The following is an 18,078-nucleotide window of genomic DNA, read 5'->3' as shown; positions in this document are numbered from 1 at the left end:
TATGCCTGGGCCCCACCCTCAGAGTCTCTTTTTATTGGCCGTGGGTGGGCCAGGCACTGGTATTTTTATTTTTTAATTTAATTAATTTTTTATTGGAGTATAGTTGATTTACAATGTTGTGTTAGTTTCAGGTGTACAGCAAAGTGAATCAGTTATACGTATATCCACTCTTTTTTAGATTCTATTCCCATATAGGCCATTACAGAGTACTGAGTAGAGTTCCCTGTGCTATACAGTAGGTTCTTACTAGTCATCTATTTTATACAGAGTCGTGTGTATATGTCAATCCCAATCTCCCAATTTATCCCACCCGCCCCCCTTTCCCTTTGGTAACCATAAGTTTGTTTTCTACCTCTGTGATTCTATTTCTGTATTGTAAATAGGTTCATTTGTACCATTTTTTTTAGATTCCACATATAAGTGATATCATATGCAGGCACTGGTATTTTTAAAAAGCTCTTCAGGTGATTCTGATGGGCAGCCAGGGCTGAGAGTCACTGGGCCAGCACCATGTTCGAGGATGCCTAGACAAGAGCCTCAAGGGAGAGCACCATGCCTGACAGCCCAGCCCAAAGGCATCTCTGAACCTGAAGGACTGGCTGCTGGGAGGGGATCCCAAGGAGCCGTTTGTCAGGAGCTCTCTCCTCCTTCTGGGCAGCCCAGCTGCATCAGTTCGTGCCAAAGGACTCCCGCCCTGGCACCCAGGAAACAGGCTACTGTGTGGAGTTAGAAGGCATGGGGTGCCCTCTGCTGGGAGGTTTGAGCTATTTCTCCCCGGGGACTCCCAGGGTGAAGAGGAGACCCAAAATAGGAAGGTGCAGTGGGAAGGGGTGCTGAGACCCGCTTCCTCTAACCCCTCGAAACGGGGGAAGATCAAGGCAGGCCAGGCTGCTCTGTGTCCCTTCTCTGTCTCCCGATTCCAGGGTGGGAAATACTTGGTCACACAGAGAAATCACGCCAAGGCTCTTCCACCTTTTCGTTCTTACCATCATAATCATCATCATCATCAGGTGACATGCAGTGGCTCATATTTAGAGGTAAGAGGACTGAAAACGTTGATTTTTTGCTCTGTGTCCCCAAGAGGGGCTCGGCTCTGAGCACCCACAGCTCCTTGTCTGGACTCCTCTGTGGTTTATAACACACAGAGGACAGTGTGGGGTCAGCGTCAGGATCAGCAGTGATGGGAGTTAGAATTCAGTGTGGAGCCAGGGGTCAGCCTATGGCTGGGGTCCGGGGTCATCCTGGCAGAGTAGGGGTCAGCCTGTGTCCAGGGTTGAGGCTTAGTAACCAGGGAGGCACCAGCAGCCAGGTCCATCTCATTATAGGCTATGGCCACACGTCTGCCTGTGGTGAAGGAGCCCTGTGTCTGGGAGACCCAGGCAGGAGAGGCAGACAGTGAAAGTGGAGCTGCCCAGTTTCCCCCAGCTCTCCCAGGATGTCTGCTCCAGCTCTTCGCCATACTTAGGGACTGAGGGTCCAGGCATCAGTGCACAGTGCATCAGAGGCCAGCCCCCTGGGCATGATCCACGGAGGGCCCAACCCCTTGGCTCCATCTCAGGGCCCAGTGCCTCCTTGTAATCTCTACTGGCTTTGTCACAAACACATGCTCGAGACCAGGCAAGGCTGGGCAATACTGAGGGAAAGGGGTCCATCCAGCATTACTTTGGGGTTGAGAATCAGCATGTGGACACATGTGGTAATCGATGCTGCTGTAGACCAGGGATGTGAAAGCTGGGGTCTGAGGGTGGGCTTCACAGGTCTCTGGAGATCCACAAACCCACCCGGAATCACGTCCACTTTCTGCATGTGGGACTTTCTGTGGTTTTCATTGGATTCTCAGAGGGCTATAATCCAAAAAGTAGTTAAGAATCCTTGCCTAGGCCTATCCTTAGCACTTTTTTTCCCCAAAAAAACCTATGTTAATTATAGCTTTATTGAGATATAACTGACAGACAATAAACTATACATTATGTATTTATAGTGTCCAATTTGATAAATTTCAACATGTGTATATACTGTGAAATGATCACGACAATCAAGATAATGAACATTTCCATCACCCTCAAAATAGATCTGCTATCTGTCACTATATGTAACATTCTAGAATTTTATATTAAGGGAATCATACAGTATGTACTTTTTGGGGGGGTCCAATTTCTTTCACTCAACCTAATTATTTTGATATTCATCCATGTTATTGTGTGTATCAGTAGTTCATTACTTTTTATTACTGAGTAGTATTCCATTGTGTGGATGTACCACAGTTTGTATATCCATGCATCTGCTGATAGACGTTTGAGTTGTTTCTAGTTTTGGGCTATTACAAATGAAGCTGCTATGAACATTCATAACTACATATTTGTGTGGACATATGCTTCCATTTCTCTTGGGTAAATACCTAGGAATGGAAAGAAACTGCCAAACTGTTTTTCAAAATGGTTGTACCATTTGCATTCCCACCGGCTGGGTATGAGTGTTACAGTTGCTCCACATCCTGGACAACACTTGGTATGATCAGTCTTTTTAGGTACTTTTTAGCCATTCCAGTGGATGAGGTAGTAGTATCTCCTTATGTTTTTAATTTGCATTTCCCTAATGACCAGTGATGTTGAGCATTTTTTCACGTGCTGATCTGTCTTCCAGATCTTTGGTGAAGTGTCTGTTCAAATTTTTGCCCATTTAAAGAGTTGAGTTGTTTGTTGTCTTCTTACTGAGTTGTAAGAATTCTTTATATAGTTTAGATACAAAGCCTTTGTTGGACAACTGTTGCAAATAGTTTTCCCAGTGTGTGACTTAGCTTTTCATTTTCATAACCATATCTTTTGAAGAGCAAACATTTAAGATTTCGTTGACACCCAATGTATTTATTTTTTTCTTTTATAGTTTGTGTTTTTACATTCTATTTGTGAAATCTTTGACAAACCCAAAGTCACTAAGATTTCTTCTATGTTTCTTCTAGAAGCTCAGTAAGTTTATTTCTTACTTTTAGGTTTATGATCCTTTGAGTTAATTTTTGTGTATGGTGCAAGTTATGAATCCAAGTTTGTTTTTTAATATGGGTATCTAATTGCTCCAGCATTGTGTGTTGAAGAGATTATACTTTACTCACTGCCTGGCACCTCTGTCAAAATTCATTTGACCATATTTGGACTATTATTTTCATTGATCTTTTACACCACTATCATACTGCATTGATTACGATAGCTTTATAATACATCATAAAACCAGAGTAAGTCTTTCAACTTTGTTCTTTCTCAAAGTTATTTGACTGTTCTAGATCCTTTGTATTTCAGTAAAATTTTAGAATCAGTTTGTCAATTTCTCCAAAAAGCTTGCTGGGATTTTAATTGGGATTCCACTGAATTTATAAATCAGTTTAGCAGAAAATCAATATCCTTACAATATTGAATCTTCCAATCCATAGCATATCTTTCTATTTATTTAGTTCTTTTGGTTAATTTTTCTTAGCAATGCTTTGTAGTTTTCAGTGTACAGGTCCTACATATCTTTTGTCAGATTTATCTCTAAGTATTTCATACTTTTTCATGCTCTTGTAAATGGCAATGTTTAAAATTTCAATTTCTTTCTTTTTTTTTTTTAGATTTTTTTGATGTGGACCATTTTTAAATTCTTCAGTGAATTTTTTAAAATATTGCTTCTGTTTTATGTTTTGGTTTTTTGGCCACAAAGCATGTGGGATCTTAGCTCCCCGACCAGGGATTGAACCCACACACCCTGCATTGGAAGGTGAAGTCTTAACCACTGGACCACCAGGGAAGTCCCTGAATTTCAATTTCTGATTACTTATTGCTAGTATATAGAAATACACTTGCTTTTTGTATATTCATCGTATTTATTTATTTTTTAATTGAAGCATAGTTGATTTACAGTGTTGTGTTAGTTTCAGGTGTATAGCAAAATGATTCAGTTATACGTATACATATACATATATGTATATATATATTCTTCTTCAGATTCTTTTCCCTTATAGGTTATTACAAAATATTGAGTATAGTTCCCTGTGTGTATTTGATCTTGAATTCTATAACCTTCTGATTCACTTTTAATTCTAGTAGCTTCTTTGTAGGTTCTATAGGATTTTCTGTGTAAGTGATCATGTTATCTGCAAGTAAAGACAGTTTTGCTTCTTCCTTTCCAATCTAGATGCTATTTATTTATTTTTCTTGCTTGATTGCACTGGCTTCAACTCCAGTACCATGTTAAATAGGAATGGTAAGAGTGGGCTTCCTTGCCTTCTTTCCAATCATAGCAGGGAGGTATTAAGTCTTTCACTCATCCTTGGCTTTTGTTTGCCCTGGTAAGTTTTGGATAAGCTCAAAGGGATAGCATCTTAGGACTGGTTGGAGGACCCTGGAATTAGCCTTGGGTGGTGTGCTTTTCTTTCCCCTGTTTTGGTCCATGCTTCATGGAGACTGCAAGTGCCTTGAGGGCAGAGATGGTATATTTGATTCTGGTTCCTCATACTGTTCCTAACATGGCTGGTCAGCTTGACAAATTCAGCTGCCAATCAAGTCACTGAATCTTGCAGAATCTTGCAGAAAGGGCCTGTATGTGTCCCTCTCTGTCCCATCCCCTTTGCTTTCCTCCTAACCCAAAGGCAGTCATACTTCCCTCCTTCCCTTCTCTTCCCCTCCAGAAACGTGAATGGAAGGAGACATGAAAGCAAAGGGCTCAGGTTTGCCAGCATCAAGTTACTTTCACACAGCGTCCTCATTCAAAAATAAACCTATGGAGAGGAGGGGAGGAGGGTGACAGAGACAGGAGGGGGCTGTTAGCATAGCTCTGCTTCCAGGCAGTATTTTTAGGGCTGGCATTTAGGCTTGGCCTGGGGACAAGCGGCTGGAAAATGCAAGGCATTTCCTCTTCCTGTCAGCTGAGACACTGTGTGTGTGTGAGTGTGTGTATAAGGCCCCTGCCACCTTCCCACTTAGCACCTCCAAGTAACAAACAAAATACACTTCCTCCACCAGCCTGTTCCCTGCTCCGCTCTTGGTCCCGCTGACCACCAGCCTTTCCAGTCCTATCTCATCTTGGGACACTCTTGAAGTTCCTCCCCAGACCATAGCACATGCTGATTCCTGCAGGGAGAGGAGCACCTTGCTCCCTTGGGGGTGGGCTTTGCACTCCCTGAGGCCCTGGGTGGGATGTTTTAGGATGACTCAGTGGTGACATAACAGATTCATTTGTTCACTTATTTATTCATTACTAGCTGTGTGCTGTGTGTGAGTTACTTAACTGCTCTGTGCCTCAGTTTCCCCATTTGTAAAATGGGGGTAATAACAGAACCTGCTTAATAAGGGTGTTGAGAGGATTCAATGCATTGATATTTATAAAGTGCCTAAAGCAGCTCCCGGCAGGTAGTAAGGGCTTGGTAAAGGGTAGCTGTTATTATTTGAATGTCTATTGCATTTCAGCCTTGAGCTTGGGATGGGGGCAGGGGCTGCAGTGGTGTACTAGGCAGATACCGGCTCTGACCTTTTGTAGCTTATTCAGTTGGAGATTTGGTTGCTGCCCTATAGAATTTTAAATTCTCAGCCCCAGCTTTAGACCAGGGCCCTGCTTTCTCTCCATGGAGTGAAAGGTCTCCTTTATCCACCACAAGGTGATGAAATATATAACCAGAGATGTAATGGTATTGATGTTATTGGTATTTTGTGGAATTCTGGGTGGCTTTGTTCCTTCTTTGCTTTGTAAAGTTATTTCACTTTTCATGGTCTCATTTTCCTTATTTTTAAAATGAAAGGGAGAACAGTTAAAGTGGATGATCACCCAGGTCTGTTCCAACGCTTTTTTCCATAAACTGAATCATCTCTTTGTCTCTCCCTCGCTATCATCTTCCTCTCCCATTCAGCTATCAGGGCTGCCCCCTCAGGTGCACAGGTTGCATACTGCACAACCCCTGGGAGTGCTATTTCCCAAGACTTCACCGTGGATGGCATTCCCTGGAGTTGTGCAGTGCACAACCTGTTCAGCTGTATAACCTAGCCTGCTTATGATCCACCTAAGCTCCATCTCCTGAGTTTATGCAAAGCAGGAGAAAAAAGTATAACATCAACCAGCTCAAACAAGAATGAAAAAACAAAATAACACTTATCTGATTTTCCCCCTTTTGTCATTTCCTTAGTTTGGAAGGTTGTTCTACTGTTGGTTTCTTTTGCCTGAGACTTAATTCAACAAGGGCTTGTTGACATTCCCAGTCATTCATTTAACAAATATTTATTAAACACTTACAATGGGCTAGGCACCATGGGACGTGCGGGGATACAGCTGAGCCAAGGTCCTTGCTCTCACGGAGCGCGCATTAGAGTTCGAGGAGACAGATAAGAAGACAGGCAGAGAGAGAGGCAAGACAGTGTCCAAGAGGGTCAGGGTAGACAATTACAGAGAGCCCTGGGCGTGGGGAGGTGAGGGGGCTGCCGTAGACTGTGGTGAGGGAAGGCGTCTCTAGGGAGGTGACATTTGAGTTGAATGACATAGGTGTCCTCACACTGGGCAGGCCAGGCAGGGGTGAGCCACCTCCCACTCTTGGCCTCCCTTCATCACTCCTTGCCCTTTCCCTAGTCCATCGCGCTGCTTCCCTTCACCTGAGAGAAAAATCCCCAGTGGCCTTCCATCTGGAGAATGGAGGTGGAGGCTCATAAATCTCCATTCAGACTGAAGTGGTAGACCCAAGCAGAGGAAGGAGTCCTTCAGGTCTTTCTGTGAGTGGTTGTTTGGGGTGGGTCTCCCCTCCAAGCCAGCTGTTACATGGATATGCGAGGGTCACCTTGAAGAGAGGTCGCAAGTGCCTGCTCGGCTTACTCGGAGGCTGTCCTGGCTGGGAAGATGGGAAAACCAAGATCACTAGGTTGGGCTGGTGAAGAAGAAGAGCAGAATTGTCTCTACTCCCTAGAAGAACAGTGTGTAGGAGCACAGCTACTGGAGCAATACAGCCATGGGTTCAAATCCCGTCTCAGCCTCTTGCTGGCTGGGTGACTTGGGGAAGGTACTTGACCTCTCTGTGTCTCAGTTACCTCGTTTCTTATAAGGGGCAAGAAGTAATCGTATCTACCTCCGAGGGTGCTGCGAGGATCCAGTGAGTTTGTACACAGAGCTCTTAGAACAGTGTTTGGAATGCAAGAGCACGTGTGTTCAGCCTGATCTCATTTTTCAAGAGGATTATCTATGCGCTGGTGAGTTTTCTTCTATGTGTCAGAGACCTCTGTTCCAAATCTACAAATGCAGCCTTGGTTCACTCATAAGAGGCTTGCTCTGGAGGAGACAGAACTATACACAGGTGAGGGGGGAATGTCTGAGTGTGTGTTTTTAATATATGGAAGGAGAATGGGAACAGCATGTATAGGGCAGTGTTTCCCTGGTTGTGTGCATCAGTGTTTTTAGCTTGAATGTGTGGGTATCTACATTTGTATCTCTAAGAGGAAGTTCCTTATTGTGCTCTATTAGTGAAGATTTTTATCCATCCCTCTATCCGTCCATCCATCCACCCCCTTATCCATCCATCTACCCACCCACCCACCCATCCATCCATCCATCCCTCCATCCCTCCGTCCATCCAACATTCTATAGCACATATTTTTGCTAGGTGTTGTACGGGTTTTTACCAAGGTAAACACCTTAGCCTGGGTTCCCCAGAAAACAGAGCCTGCAGCAAAGCTTGTGTGCTAATGCTTGATTGTGGGGTACAATCCCAGGAAGCAAGAGTGAGGGGAGGGAAGTAAAGCAGAGAGGAAGGAAAGCAAAACCAAGGTGATGTTTTACCGAGCTGGCCTCAGCTTCTCAGAAAACACAGCTGGTTGCTCAGTCATGCAGACTGTCCCTGGAGAGGTCCTGTGGAACCACTGTGTCTGAGAACAAGCTTCTGCGGGGGGATAAAGAACAGATGGTGTTTTGCTGGTCCTTCCCCATCCACCATGTAATTGACTGCTGTGTAATCCTGGACTGTATTGCCCGACCCCTCCTGGCAGCTGCTGGGGAAGCCGGAGCTTGGTGCGTCCTATGGGGTTGAACCTGGGCGCAGTGGCTGCCATAGTTTCCTTTGCAGCCGGCTTAATGCCGGCTATTCACCCACCATCACCCCTCTGGGCGGCTGAGCTGATGAGAGTTAAGAAGGAAACAAACCGGGGAGAGCCAGAGCGTCACTCGGAAAGACCACTTTAGATAGGGCATCTGAGAAGGCCTCTGGGGCAATATTATTTGAGCTGAGGCCTGAAGGATTAGATGGAGCCCTAAGGAAAGCTGGAGGAAGGGCATTCACAGTGGTGGAATCAGCAATGCAGAGAGAGGCCCTCAGGTGCTCATGTGTTGGGGCAGCTGGAGCAGGTGCTGGGGGTGAGGCTGGAGAGCCCCAGGGGCCAGCGCCTGAGGATCTTCTGGGTGGGACAGAGTTTGAATTTTATTCTAAGAGCCATTTGAGGGTTTGAAGCCGGAGTGACCTTAGTCGAGGTGCAGTTTTCAAGGTCAGAATGGTCACCGCGTGAATAGATTGCAGTAGTTGAGTGCCGCCTTTGAAAGGCTATCTCAGTGTCCAGGCCTGGCTCTGCCACCAACAGGTGTGGGACCCCAGGCTCGTCCTCCTGAACCTCCTGCCTCCACCCAGGCAAGAGGCCCTCTGGGGCCTGGTTGGAGGGGTGCAAGAGGCAGGACCCCCAATCTCGGGTGGGGAAAACGGCAGTGCTGGAAGCTTCTGTTCTATGTCTGTGGAGAGGGAAGGAGCGAAAGTGTTCAACGAGAACAACAACAAACTCCACTGGCCCTAAAATGCAGAACAGAGAGGCTTTTAGCCTTTCTTTCCGTTGGTCTGCAGGGGGGGACCCAGCCGCTCACTTGGCGTGGTTTGGAGGCTCTGGGCAGGAGTCTGCCCCAGTGACGTCCTCTCTCGACTGCTGAAAGGAGTTTTTTTTTTTTTTTTTAATTTAATTAATTTATTTATTTTTGGCTGTGTTGGGTCTTCGTTGCTGTGCGCAGCCCTTCTCTAGTTGTGGAGAGTGGGGGCTACCCTTCCTTGCGGTGTGCGGGCTTCTCATTGTGGTGGCTTCTCTTGTTGTGGAGCGTGGGCTCTAGGCAGGCAGGCTTCAGTAGTTGTGGCACACGGGCTCAGCAGCTGCGGCTCACAGGCTCTAGAGCGCAGGCTCAGTAGTTGTGGCTCACGGGCTTAGTTGCTCCGCGGCATGTAGGATCTTCCCGGACCAGGGGCTCAAACCCGTGTCCTCTGCATTGGCAGGCAGATTCTTAACCACTGTGCCACCAGGGAAGCCCCTGAAAGGAGTTTTGAGTTAATCATCTTCGAGTTAAGAATTGTCCTCTGTGGAACTTTCTTCTTTTTTTAAACATTTTTTAAAAATTGTGCTAAAAAAATAAAAAAATTGTGCTAAAACAATTTACCACTTTAACGATTTTTAGGTGTGTGGTTCAGTGGCATTAATTACATTCACACTGTTGTGCAAGCTTCACCGCCATCCATCTGCAGGAATTTTTCCTCCCCCGAGACTGAAACCTTGTACTCATTAAACCGTAACCCCTTCTCCCCCCTTCCTTCAGCCCCGGCAACCAGCATTCCAGTTTCTGTCTCTGTGAGTCGGACCAGTCTGGGCACTTCCTAGAGGAGGCGCTTGTGAGTAGAACCACACAGTACTTGTCCTTTCTGTGACTGGCTTACTTCACTCAGCATCATGTCCTCACGGCTCATCATGTGGTAGCATGTGTCAGAATTTTATTTCTTTTAAAGGCTGAATAATATTCCCTGCGTGTATATCCCACATTTTGTTTATCTGTCCCTCCATCCGCGAACACTTGAATTGCTTCCACCTTTTGGTCACTGTGATTTAATGCTGCTGTGAACGTAGGTGTAAAAATATCTGAGTTCCTGCTTTCAATTCTTTGGGTGTGTACACAGAAGTGGGATTGTTGGATCATACAGTAATTCTATTTTTAATTTTTTCGGGAACTGCCATGCTATTTTCCACAGCAGTTGTACCAGATTATATTCTGTGGGTCTTTCTTTAATAGGAGGTTGTGGTGTGAATGTCAGAGGTCCTCCAGATGAAAGGCCTACCACACGCACCTAGTTTCCTTCCTTCCTCTCTACGGTGGCTTAGGGTTGTCACGATGCTCTGGTTTCCCACTGCCACACTGACTGTGAGGTGGGGTCATAATTCCTCTTCTATAGAAGAGGACGCTGAGCCTCTGATTCTATGGCAGGCAGCTGCTCCTCTTGCCTGCCCAGCCTCCATTCACCTCCTTCTGTTTTTTCCATTAAGAAGCCATCCTTACCCTACTCTCAGTGTGTGCTGATTCAGTGGGGGCCAACCCTGCCCCTTGGCTGCAGGGGCAAACAAGGATTCTACTTCCTCTGGACATGGTGATTAATTCAGCAGGACTTTCATGACCCAGACCTGGCAACCAGAGCCTGTGAGCATCTTTTGGAAATGTGCTAAGTGTTTGGAGAAGTAGAGTTTGCTTTCAGCTGGGGTTGATAAGCAGATAGGATGCAGCCTCCAGCTTCTGGTGTCCATTTCTACCATTTCTTAGGGTGATTGTAATGGAGCATGAAGTCAACCCAGAAACACAGAGCCAAGAGGTAGAAAGAGACAGGCTTCAGAAAATGTTATTCGAGCACCTGGATCTAACTATACCTGAAGCACTCATGTCTGCTCCTGGACTTTTCAATTACAGGAGCCAATGAACCTTCTTAGCTTAAGCAGTTGAGTCGAAATTCTCTCCTTTGCACCTGAAGGGAATCCCATTTAATTCAGAGAGTAAGAAACTTGCCCAACATCACTCAGCCAGGAAATGGTGGTGCTGGAAACTCAAATCCATAAAGGAATTCCTGGCTTAGATCTGGATACCAGCTGAGGGTCAGGAGTAACCATTGTCCAGCTCCCATTCAGAACTCTCGCTCAGCTCGATGTCAGGATGCAGCATCCCGGGACAGGAGCTCCAAGCTGGCTGAAGAATTGCAGGAACCAACAGAGCCAACAGAGCCACAAAGCACAGCCCTTGTGAACTAAACCCAAATGGGAGTTGGCAAATTACAGCCTGTGGGGTGAATCCATCCCAGCCCCTGTTTTTGTAAGGCCCACAAGCTAAGAATTCTTTTTACATTTTTAAATGGTTGGAAAAAAATAAGACTATTTTGTGATACGTGAAAATTACATATATTCAGATTTCATCGTCCATAAATACTGTTTTATTGGCTCGCAATCACACTCGCTTACATGGTGTCTGTGGTTGCTTTGCACTGCAATGCCAGAGTTGAGTAGTTGCAACAGAGACCATATAAAATATTTACTGTCTAGCTCTTTATAGAAGAAGTTTGCTGACTGCTGCCATATCCTGAGCTTCCCTCCTTAGCTTTCCACAACCCTCTGCCCAAGCTTTTCTTCGTGTCCTTTCCTGCTTCCTCTTCCTCCAGCTCTGCTCCTTAAAGAAGCAGGGCCCTCACAAAATCAGTGAATGCGTGGAAAGTGCTCAGCACAGGCCTGGCACATTGTTATTGTTCAGGAATGAAAAAGACGCTGTTAAGTAACCTGATTCAGCAGTTAAGGACTTACGTGGTGGCTCTGTATTCTATATCCATTGCTTACTTCCTGTGTGACCTTGGGCAAGTTGCTTCACCTCTCTGGCCTCAGTGGCTCCCTGCAAAATAGGAATAATAATAGTATTTACCTCTTACAGTCCTTGTGACATCAACTTAGCCATTACATGTAAAGTGCTTGGCACATAGGAAATGCTCAGTGAGATCCTAATTGTTATTCCTATTTGCTTAATCTCCATGGAGGCTGCTGGGATCTGCCTGCAACTGAACCTAGCCCCGCTCTGGCCCAGAATCCCCCAGCAATGCCAAGCCTGTGCTGGGAGCAGACACCTGATCTCCTGACTCAGAGCTGTCATGCCTTGTCAGGCTGGGGCTCCGTGATATCCCAGCAGGAGACAGCAGAAGGCCTACCAGCCAGGGGCTGAGAGGGGGGTCTGAAAACAGGAGATCCTGGGATTTCCCCACCTGCAGAGGTATGTTTGTGTGTGGGTGTGGGTGTGTGTGTAGCTGAATGAGACTGACTCATCTCGGGGAAAAAGAAAGAGCAAATGGGTCCCGTACAGGATGCAGAAGAGGGCAAGATAGCAACAGCAACCTGGATACTGGAGGGGGTGTCCCTCAGTTCAGACCATTAGTGAGTTGAATGAAAACAGGTAGAATTGAAGGGTCCACGGGACTTCTGCCCAGGCTTAAGGCCACTCAGAAGTTCTGGAAGTCTTGTGGGAGGGGGATCTCTGTGGATCTGCTGCCTCCCCAAGTCTCCAGCTTTGTCAAGGCCTCGGTGCAGGGTGAGCTGAATAGCTGGGCTTGGCTGTCCAGCCTGCTTCTTGCCTGACCCAGCCCCTGCCCCCTCCTAGCCACTGACCGCAGTGCGTTCCAGGCCAGTGCCCAGCTCTGCAACTCCCCATGGGGACAAGCATCCACTCTCTCACCCGGAGGGCAGGTAAGGGGCAAGGGGACCTTCCTGGGCCATTTTGGCACCTGTCTGTCCTCAGAAACACAGAGGTGACAGGAGAGCAGTTCGCTATGCAGAACCCAGCCTTGGGTGCTGAGTGGACACACACACACACACACACACACACACACACACACACTCTGATGACACGCACACCCAGCAGACACTTCTAGACAGACACACTCTCACTCCCCACTCACACAGCCCTTTTCCACCACACACCCAGATCTGTGTGCCTCATCTAGCACACACCCCCTGCTGACACTGCCCAGCCCGACTACAGGCTCTGCTTCTGTGCTTGTCTGAGGCCAGGGCAGGCTGACGTCAGCCTTCCAGAGTGACTGTGAGAACCAGGTCCAGGGGACATCACACAGAGGCCACCAGAAGGTCAGCAGATTCTTACACACCGTCTGGGCCAGTGGCTCCCATACCTGGAGGCACACCTTAGGGGCCTTTGTTAAAAATTCCCAGGGGTTCTTACCTGAGACCTGGTGAACCAGAATCTCGGTGGTGGGGGGGTGGTGACTGGGTGGGAGGGCCGGGGTCTCACAGGCCTTCTGGGGGTTCCAATGCCAGCCAGACTTAGTAACCTGCTCTAGCCCAGGCCCCTGACTGTTCAGTGCAGGAACCAAGGCCGAGAGAGGGAGAGTGACTTGCCCAAGGTCACACAGCAATTGCATAGGATAGCCAGGATTAGAACCCAGGTCTCCTCACTCCCGGTCCCCAGGCTTCAGGTCTGCAGAGACCCTGTGCCCTTTCCTGCCCCCTGCCAGCCCTAAGCGCCCCTCCTGGCCTGCCTCCCAGCCTCCCAGCAAGGGGGCCATCTGGTTCTCACACTGTGCAGGGGGGTGGCCCACAGCAGGCAGACTGACCCCATCCCCACTTCCCATGTGAGGGCCCCGGTCGGTTGGGAGGCCCAGCTTAGGGCAGGGGAGGGCTGGGCTCCCTGCAGTCGCAGATGTCCGCCACTGCATGCTGAGCCCCCGACTCCACTCCTCGGGGAGGCCGGAAAGGGGAGTTCACATGCTGCCCAAACATCTGGACTTGCAGAAAGAGCCAAAACACACCATCCAGATGTTTTCAAAGCTCAGTGCTGGGTGTCAACAGAGAGCAGACATCTGGGTGGAGGTTATGTTGATGTTGGAGGGGAGAGGGTGTATTTTGTTCAGAGATTCAGGGTAGTGTTCGCACAAAGCTGGGCATGGTAGTGTATATATGTCAATGCTACTCTCACTTCGCCCCAGTGGGAAGCAGCAGCATAGCACAGGGAGATCAGCTCGGTGCTTTGCGATGAGCTAGAGGGGTGGGATAGGGAGTGAGGGAGAGAGGCTCAAGAGAGATGGGATATGAGGACATATGTATGCATATGGCTGATTCACTTTGGTGTACAGCAGAAACTAACACAGTATTGTGAAGCAATTATACTCCAATAAAGATCTATTAAAAAAAAAAAAAGCTGGGCATGGGCGTGAGCCTGGGGTCTTCAGCCTCCCACCCCAGGGTGTGAAGTGGGCCAGGCCTGGCTTCTTTGGGTAGGATTCAGATCCCAAGGGCAGCAGCCAGGTGGCATTAACAATCATAAAATAACAATAATAGCTACTGTTTGTGGAGCACTCACTATGTGCCAGCTGTGCTCTACACATATTATCTCATTTAACCCTGGCAACAACCTTGTGGGACAGGTACTATTACTGTCCCCATTCTCTAGGCAGCCTAGATGCAGGGAGGTCATGTCACTGGCCCAGGCTCACCCAATGAGCCAGTGGCAGTTCTGGGCTCACACGGAAGCCGGTGCAGGTCACCCCTGCACCCCTATGCCATCTCATGTGCACCCCGTGATTTCTAGGGGCCAGTCCCAGTGTGCCCTTCTTTTCCCCAACATCATTTGCATATGTGGGATTTTTCATAGAGAGGATGGGAATCTGGGAAGTGCCCTTTTCCTTGTGGTTGGAACCTAGGGAGGGGGAGTAGTAGGAAGCCAAGCCAGGCCCTCCTCCCAGGCTGGTGGGTGGCTGGGGAGGGGGTGGGTGACAAGTGTCCCAGAGCTTCCAAGGCAGAGGCTGCTTCCCGAAGGAAAAGTGAGCTCCCTGGGGCCAAGGCCAGCTGTGGCCAGCAGGGCTATTTATTTTTCTGCCCCTAAGCCTTTAAGTCATCTGTTTACACAGGGAGGAAAGGAGCTGGGCTCTGTATCCCTGCCCAGCACTCTCCCTCCCCCACAAGCTGGGCCTTGCAGGCTGAGCCAGGGACCCCCTAGAACCAGTGGAGGAGGCTCTGGAACCAGAATCACAGGGCCACTGGGGGACACTGCACTCAGGGCTCTGGCCAAGATGCTGACCAGCCCTGGGCCACGCCCTTCACCCTCCCTCCCCAGCCCCGGTGGAGTCCTCAGGCTTGTAGGACCTGACAGGTTCTCAAGAGCAGCTGGAGATCGGCCATTTACACCCTAGTGAGAATTTGCCTTCCTTCTCCCTGTGGCATGAAAGGTTGTGTTCCCTTTTTTTTTTATATAAATTTATTTATTTATTTTTGGCTGCGTTGGGTCTTTGTTGCTGTGCACGGGCTTTCTCTAGTTGTGGCGAGCGGAGGCTACTCTTCATTGCGGTGCGCGGGCTTCTCATTGTCGTGGTTTCTCTTGTTGCGGAGCACAGGCTCTGGGCGCGAGGACTTCAGTAGTTGTGGCTCGCGGGGTCTAGAGCGCAGGCTTAGTAGTTGTGGCGCACGGGCTTAGTTGCTCCGCGGCATGTGGGATCCTCCCGGGCCAGGGCTCGAACCCGCGTCTCCTGCATTGACAGGCAAGACTCTTAACCACTGCGCCACCAGCAAAGCCCTGTGTTCCCTCTTAAGACATCATCCAGGGAAGGGGATATGGGGGTGACAGGCCAGGAATGAAGTGGGGAGGCTTTCCTGGGCTCTGTGGTCCTGGGAGAGACAGGCTCTGCTTCTAAAGGCTGCTCTGGGTTTTCCATTCCATAAACATGTCTCAAGATCTAGGACAGCCGCACTCTGGGGCAGGGCATTCACAAGCAGAAGAGGAGATTTCTGGCCTCAAGGAGCAGGGGAGCTGGAAGCGCAGGAGCAATCCATGGATGTCCTCACACAGCTGTCTGCCTCATGTGTGGTAGGAAGGGCTGGAAGCATCTGAGGGAGGCCTTGCAGAAGAGGTCACACTTGAAGGGGTTGTAGAAGGGAGAGTGGTTTCCCCAGTTGGAGAGCGGGAACTCCGGTGTGTGCAAGAATCAGGAGCCCAAAACTCAGGGCCAGTGTGAGGAAGAGCAGACAGAGCATTCAGGGCACCAACTGGGAGGGCGAGGCCAGAAAGGTGGGCTGGAGCTAGGGCAGGAGCGGCCTTGGGTGTCCCCACAGAGTTACAGGCAGTGGGGAGTCAGTGAGGGTTTGCAGCGAAGGAGCGACAGCATCACTGTGCTGATTAAGAGAGAAATCCAGAGGGGCGAGACGAAAGGCAGGAAGACCCTGTGTGTGGCCCACGAGTGACACACGGCGAGCCGGACCCAGGGCGGGCAGAGGTGTGGGGAGGCGGGCAGACTGGACAGATATTCACGGGCCATATTTATCTCATTCCAGAAGGGACTTAGGGAGGGAATGTGGAGGGAGCCTGGGAGATAGAGCTTCAGGGTCCTCCTTTCTCTGGATCCTGCAGGGGAGAGGACCTGGAAGAAGGATATTGGCTCAGAGGAGGGAAAGGTCCCACTGGGTGGGCGTACAGGACAGCCTTGTAACCAGGGAGGGGAGGCACTCAGGTTCGGCTCTCAGTTATGGGCTGGATTTGCAAGTAGACATAGGGTGGGGAGGGCATTCCAGGGAGAAACTGGCTGAACAAAGGCTCAGAGATGAGTGGCACAGAGAGTCCACATCCTTGTTTCTTCTCGAGACCCTTCACCAGCATCATCTTGCGGCCTGGGGTGATAGGCAAGGAGGACAGGATGTTGGACTGAAACCAGGGCATCTGGCTGGAGCCCACCCCTGCCTCTGACTGCTGTTTGACCCGTGACTCTCTTTCCCCGGCTCCTGGGACTGCTCTCCCCAGTTCTCGCCCTTCTTGCTCTCCTTTGCTGCCTCCTCCCCATCCTTCCCATCTGATGTTGGAGCCCAGGGCTTGTCCTGAGCCTGTCTCCCAGCTACACTCATCCGTCAGGGACACCTGGGAGAAGAGGGCATGGTGCTGCAGGCAGAGAGACAGCACGGACAAAGGCTTTGCGGTGGCAGAAGCTTGGCCAGGCTAAGCAAAGACAGCATGGCTGGGGTGTAGCAGGGAGGGAGAGATCTCCAGGGCTCTGCAATGAAGCATTTCCAGAACATGCAGCCTCTCAGCCAGGGGAATGTCAAGAAAAATTGGCTCTATTTCCAGAGAGAGAAACTGAGGCACAGAAGGGCCTTGAGAGAAGGTGAACCCTAGAACTCTCTGAGTGCTGTCTCTCCTCGTGCCTGGGGTTCCTCCCTCCTTCTGGATGCTGTTTCTTGGAGGAGGGGATAGATGGCAGAAGGGACTGAGGATCAGGAGGCCTGGTTCTACCTAGACTCTCCTACTCACTGTCTGTGGGACCCTAGAATGCCCCCCTCCCCACCTCAGCTTCCTATGGTTAAGAAGGTTCTGGGTTGTCCTGACCTGAAAGAGGCCAGCACTGAGCCCCTTCCCCAGTGTGGGTTGACAGCTCCACACCGATGCAGGCGCCAGCAATTTTCCTGCCTCTGGAAGGGCCTCCTGTGAGGCTGTCCACATGGCTGTCTTGGCCAAGGCTGCAGCCTCTGCTCGCCCACCCTGGTCCCCTGGCCAGTAGTATGGAGCAGCGAAGGGATGAAAGAGCTGGAACCTGTTCGACTTTGAAATTGCTCTCCTCTGCCTGGCAGTGCTGGAAACCTCCCTCCCTCTTTGGGACTCCTCGGCCTTCATTCTTGGAGGAGTCAGCTGGCCTTGGCTGCTCCAGCCACGGAAGACGGCAGACGGCTGTGCACATCACCTCTCAGGCTGGTGTCCTGGACCCAGGAGCGGCCCAGACCTACAGGCTCTATCCTCCAAAGCATACTGGGCAGTGGGGGTCTCATCTGTTATGGAAAGACGAGGAGCAGATCTCCTGGGTGCTCTGCCCTGGGGACTGTGGCTGGGCTTCCAGGGATATCAGCTGTCCCCTCCAGTGACCAGGTCACCCTCAGACCCTAGCTGGGTGCTGCAGTAGAAAGAGCACTGGTGTGGGAGCTGTGAAGCCTGGCTCTCCCATAATCCACTGGGGGACCTGGGGAAGACCTCTCCCCCTCTCTGGACCCCATGTCCTTCTCTGTACGGTGAACAGTTTCCACGAGACCACCTGAAGGGGCCCCCTTGTTCTGTAGCTTGTGAACCAGTGACTGTAGGGTCTGGCCGGCCCGGGAGACACGCCTGGGGCTTGGAGGAAGGTAGATGTTTCAGTTCAGGCCAGCGGTGACCAGAGGGGTCCACTGTCCCACGCTCTCCATCCGCAGAGCTCAGCCTGCCTGCTGCAGCCACAGTGTAGCTGGGACCAGCCGTCACTGCCTCCTGCATCCCTCCTTGCTGTCAGATGGGGATGAGCCCTCA

The 18,078-nt window shown here is 49.6% G+C and overlaps 1 protein-coding gene across 3 annotated transcripts in view; it reads left to right on the top strand.

The window, feature by feature from the left end:
• FAM241B (family with sequence similarity 241 member B) overlaps positions 1 to 18,078 on the top strand; it is a 245,704-nt gene that overhangs the window by 149,475 nt on the left and 78,151 nt on the right. Inside the window, exon 7 of one of the 3 annotated variants that reach the window (XR_009005692.1) lies at positions 9,559 to 9,631. The exons of the other annotated variants lie outside the window; for them this stretch is intronic. The gene's annotated coding sequence lies outside the window, so the exon portion shown is untranslated. The remainder of the gene's footprint in view (positions 1 to 9,558; positions 9,632 to 18,078) is intronic. 3 annotated transcript variants of the gene reach the window in all.

The sequence above is a fragment of the Balaenoptera acutorostrata genome, chromosome 16 (genome assembly GCF_949987535.1).
Source record: "Balaenoptera acutorostrata chromosome 16, mBalAcu1.1, whole genome shotgun sequence".
Taxonomy (NCBI): domain Eukaryota; kingdom Metazoa; phylum Chordata; class Mammalia; order Artiodactyla; family Balaenopteridae; genus Balaenoptera; species Balaenoptera acutorostrata.
Note: the sequence above shows the minus strand (reverse complement) of the source record. Positions and strands in the feature narration are given on the sequence as shown.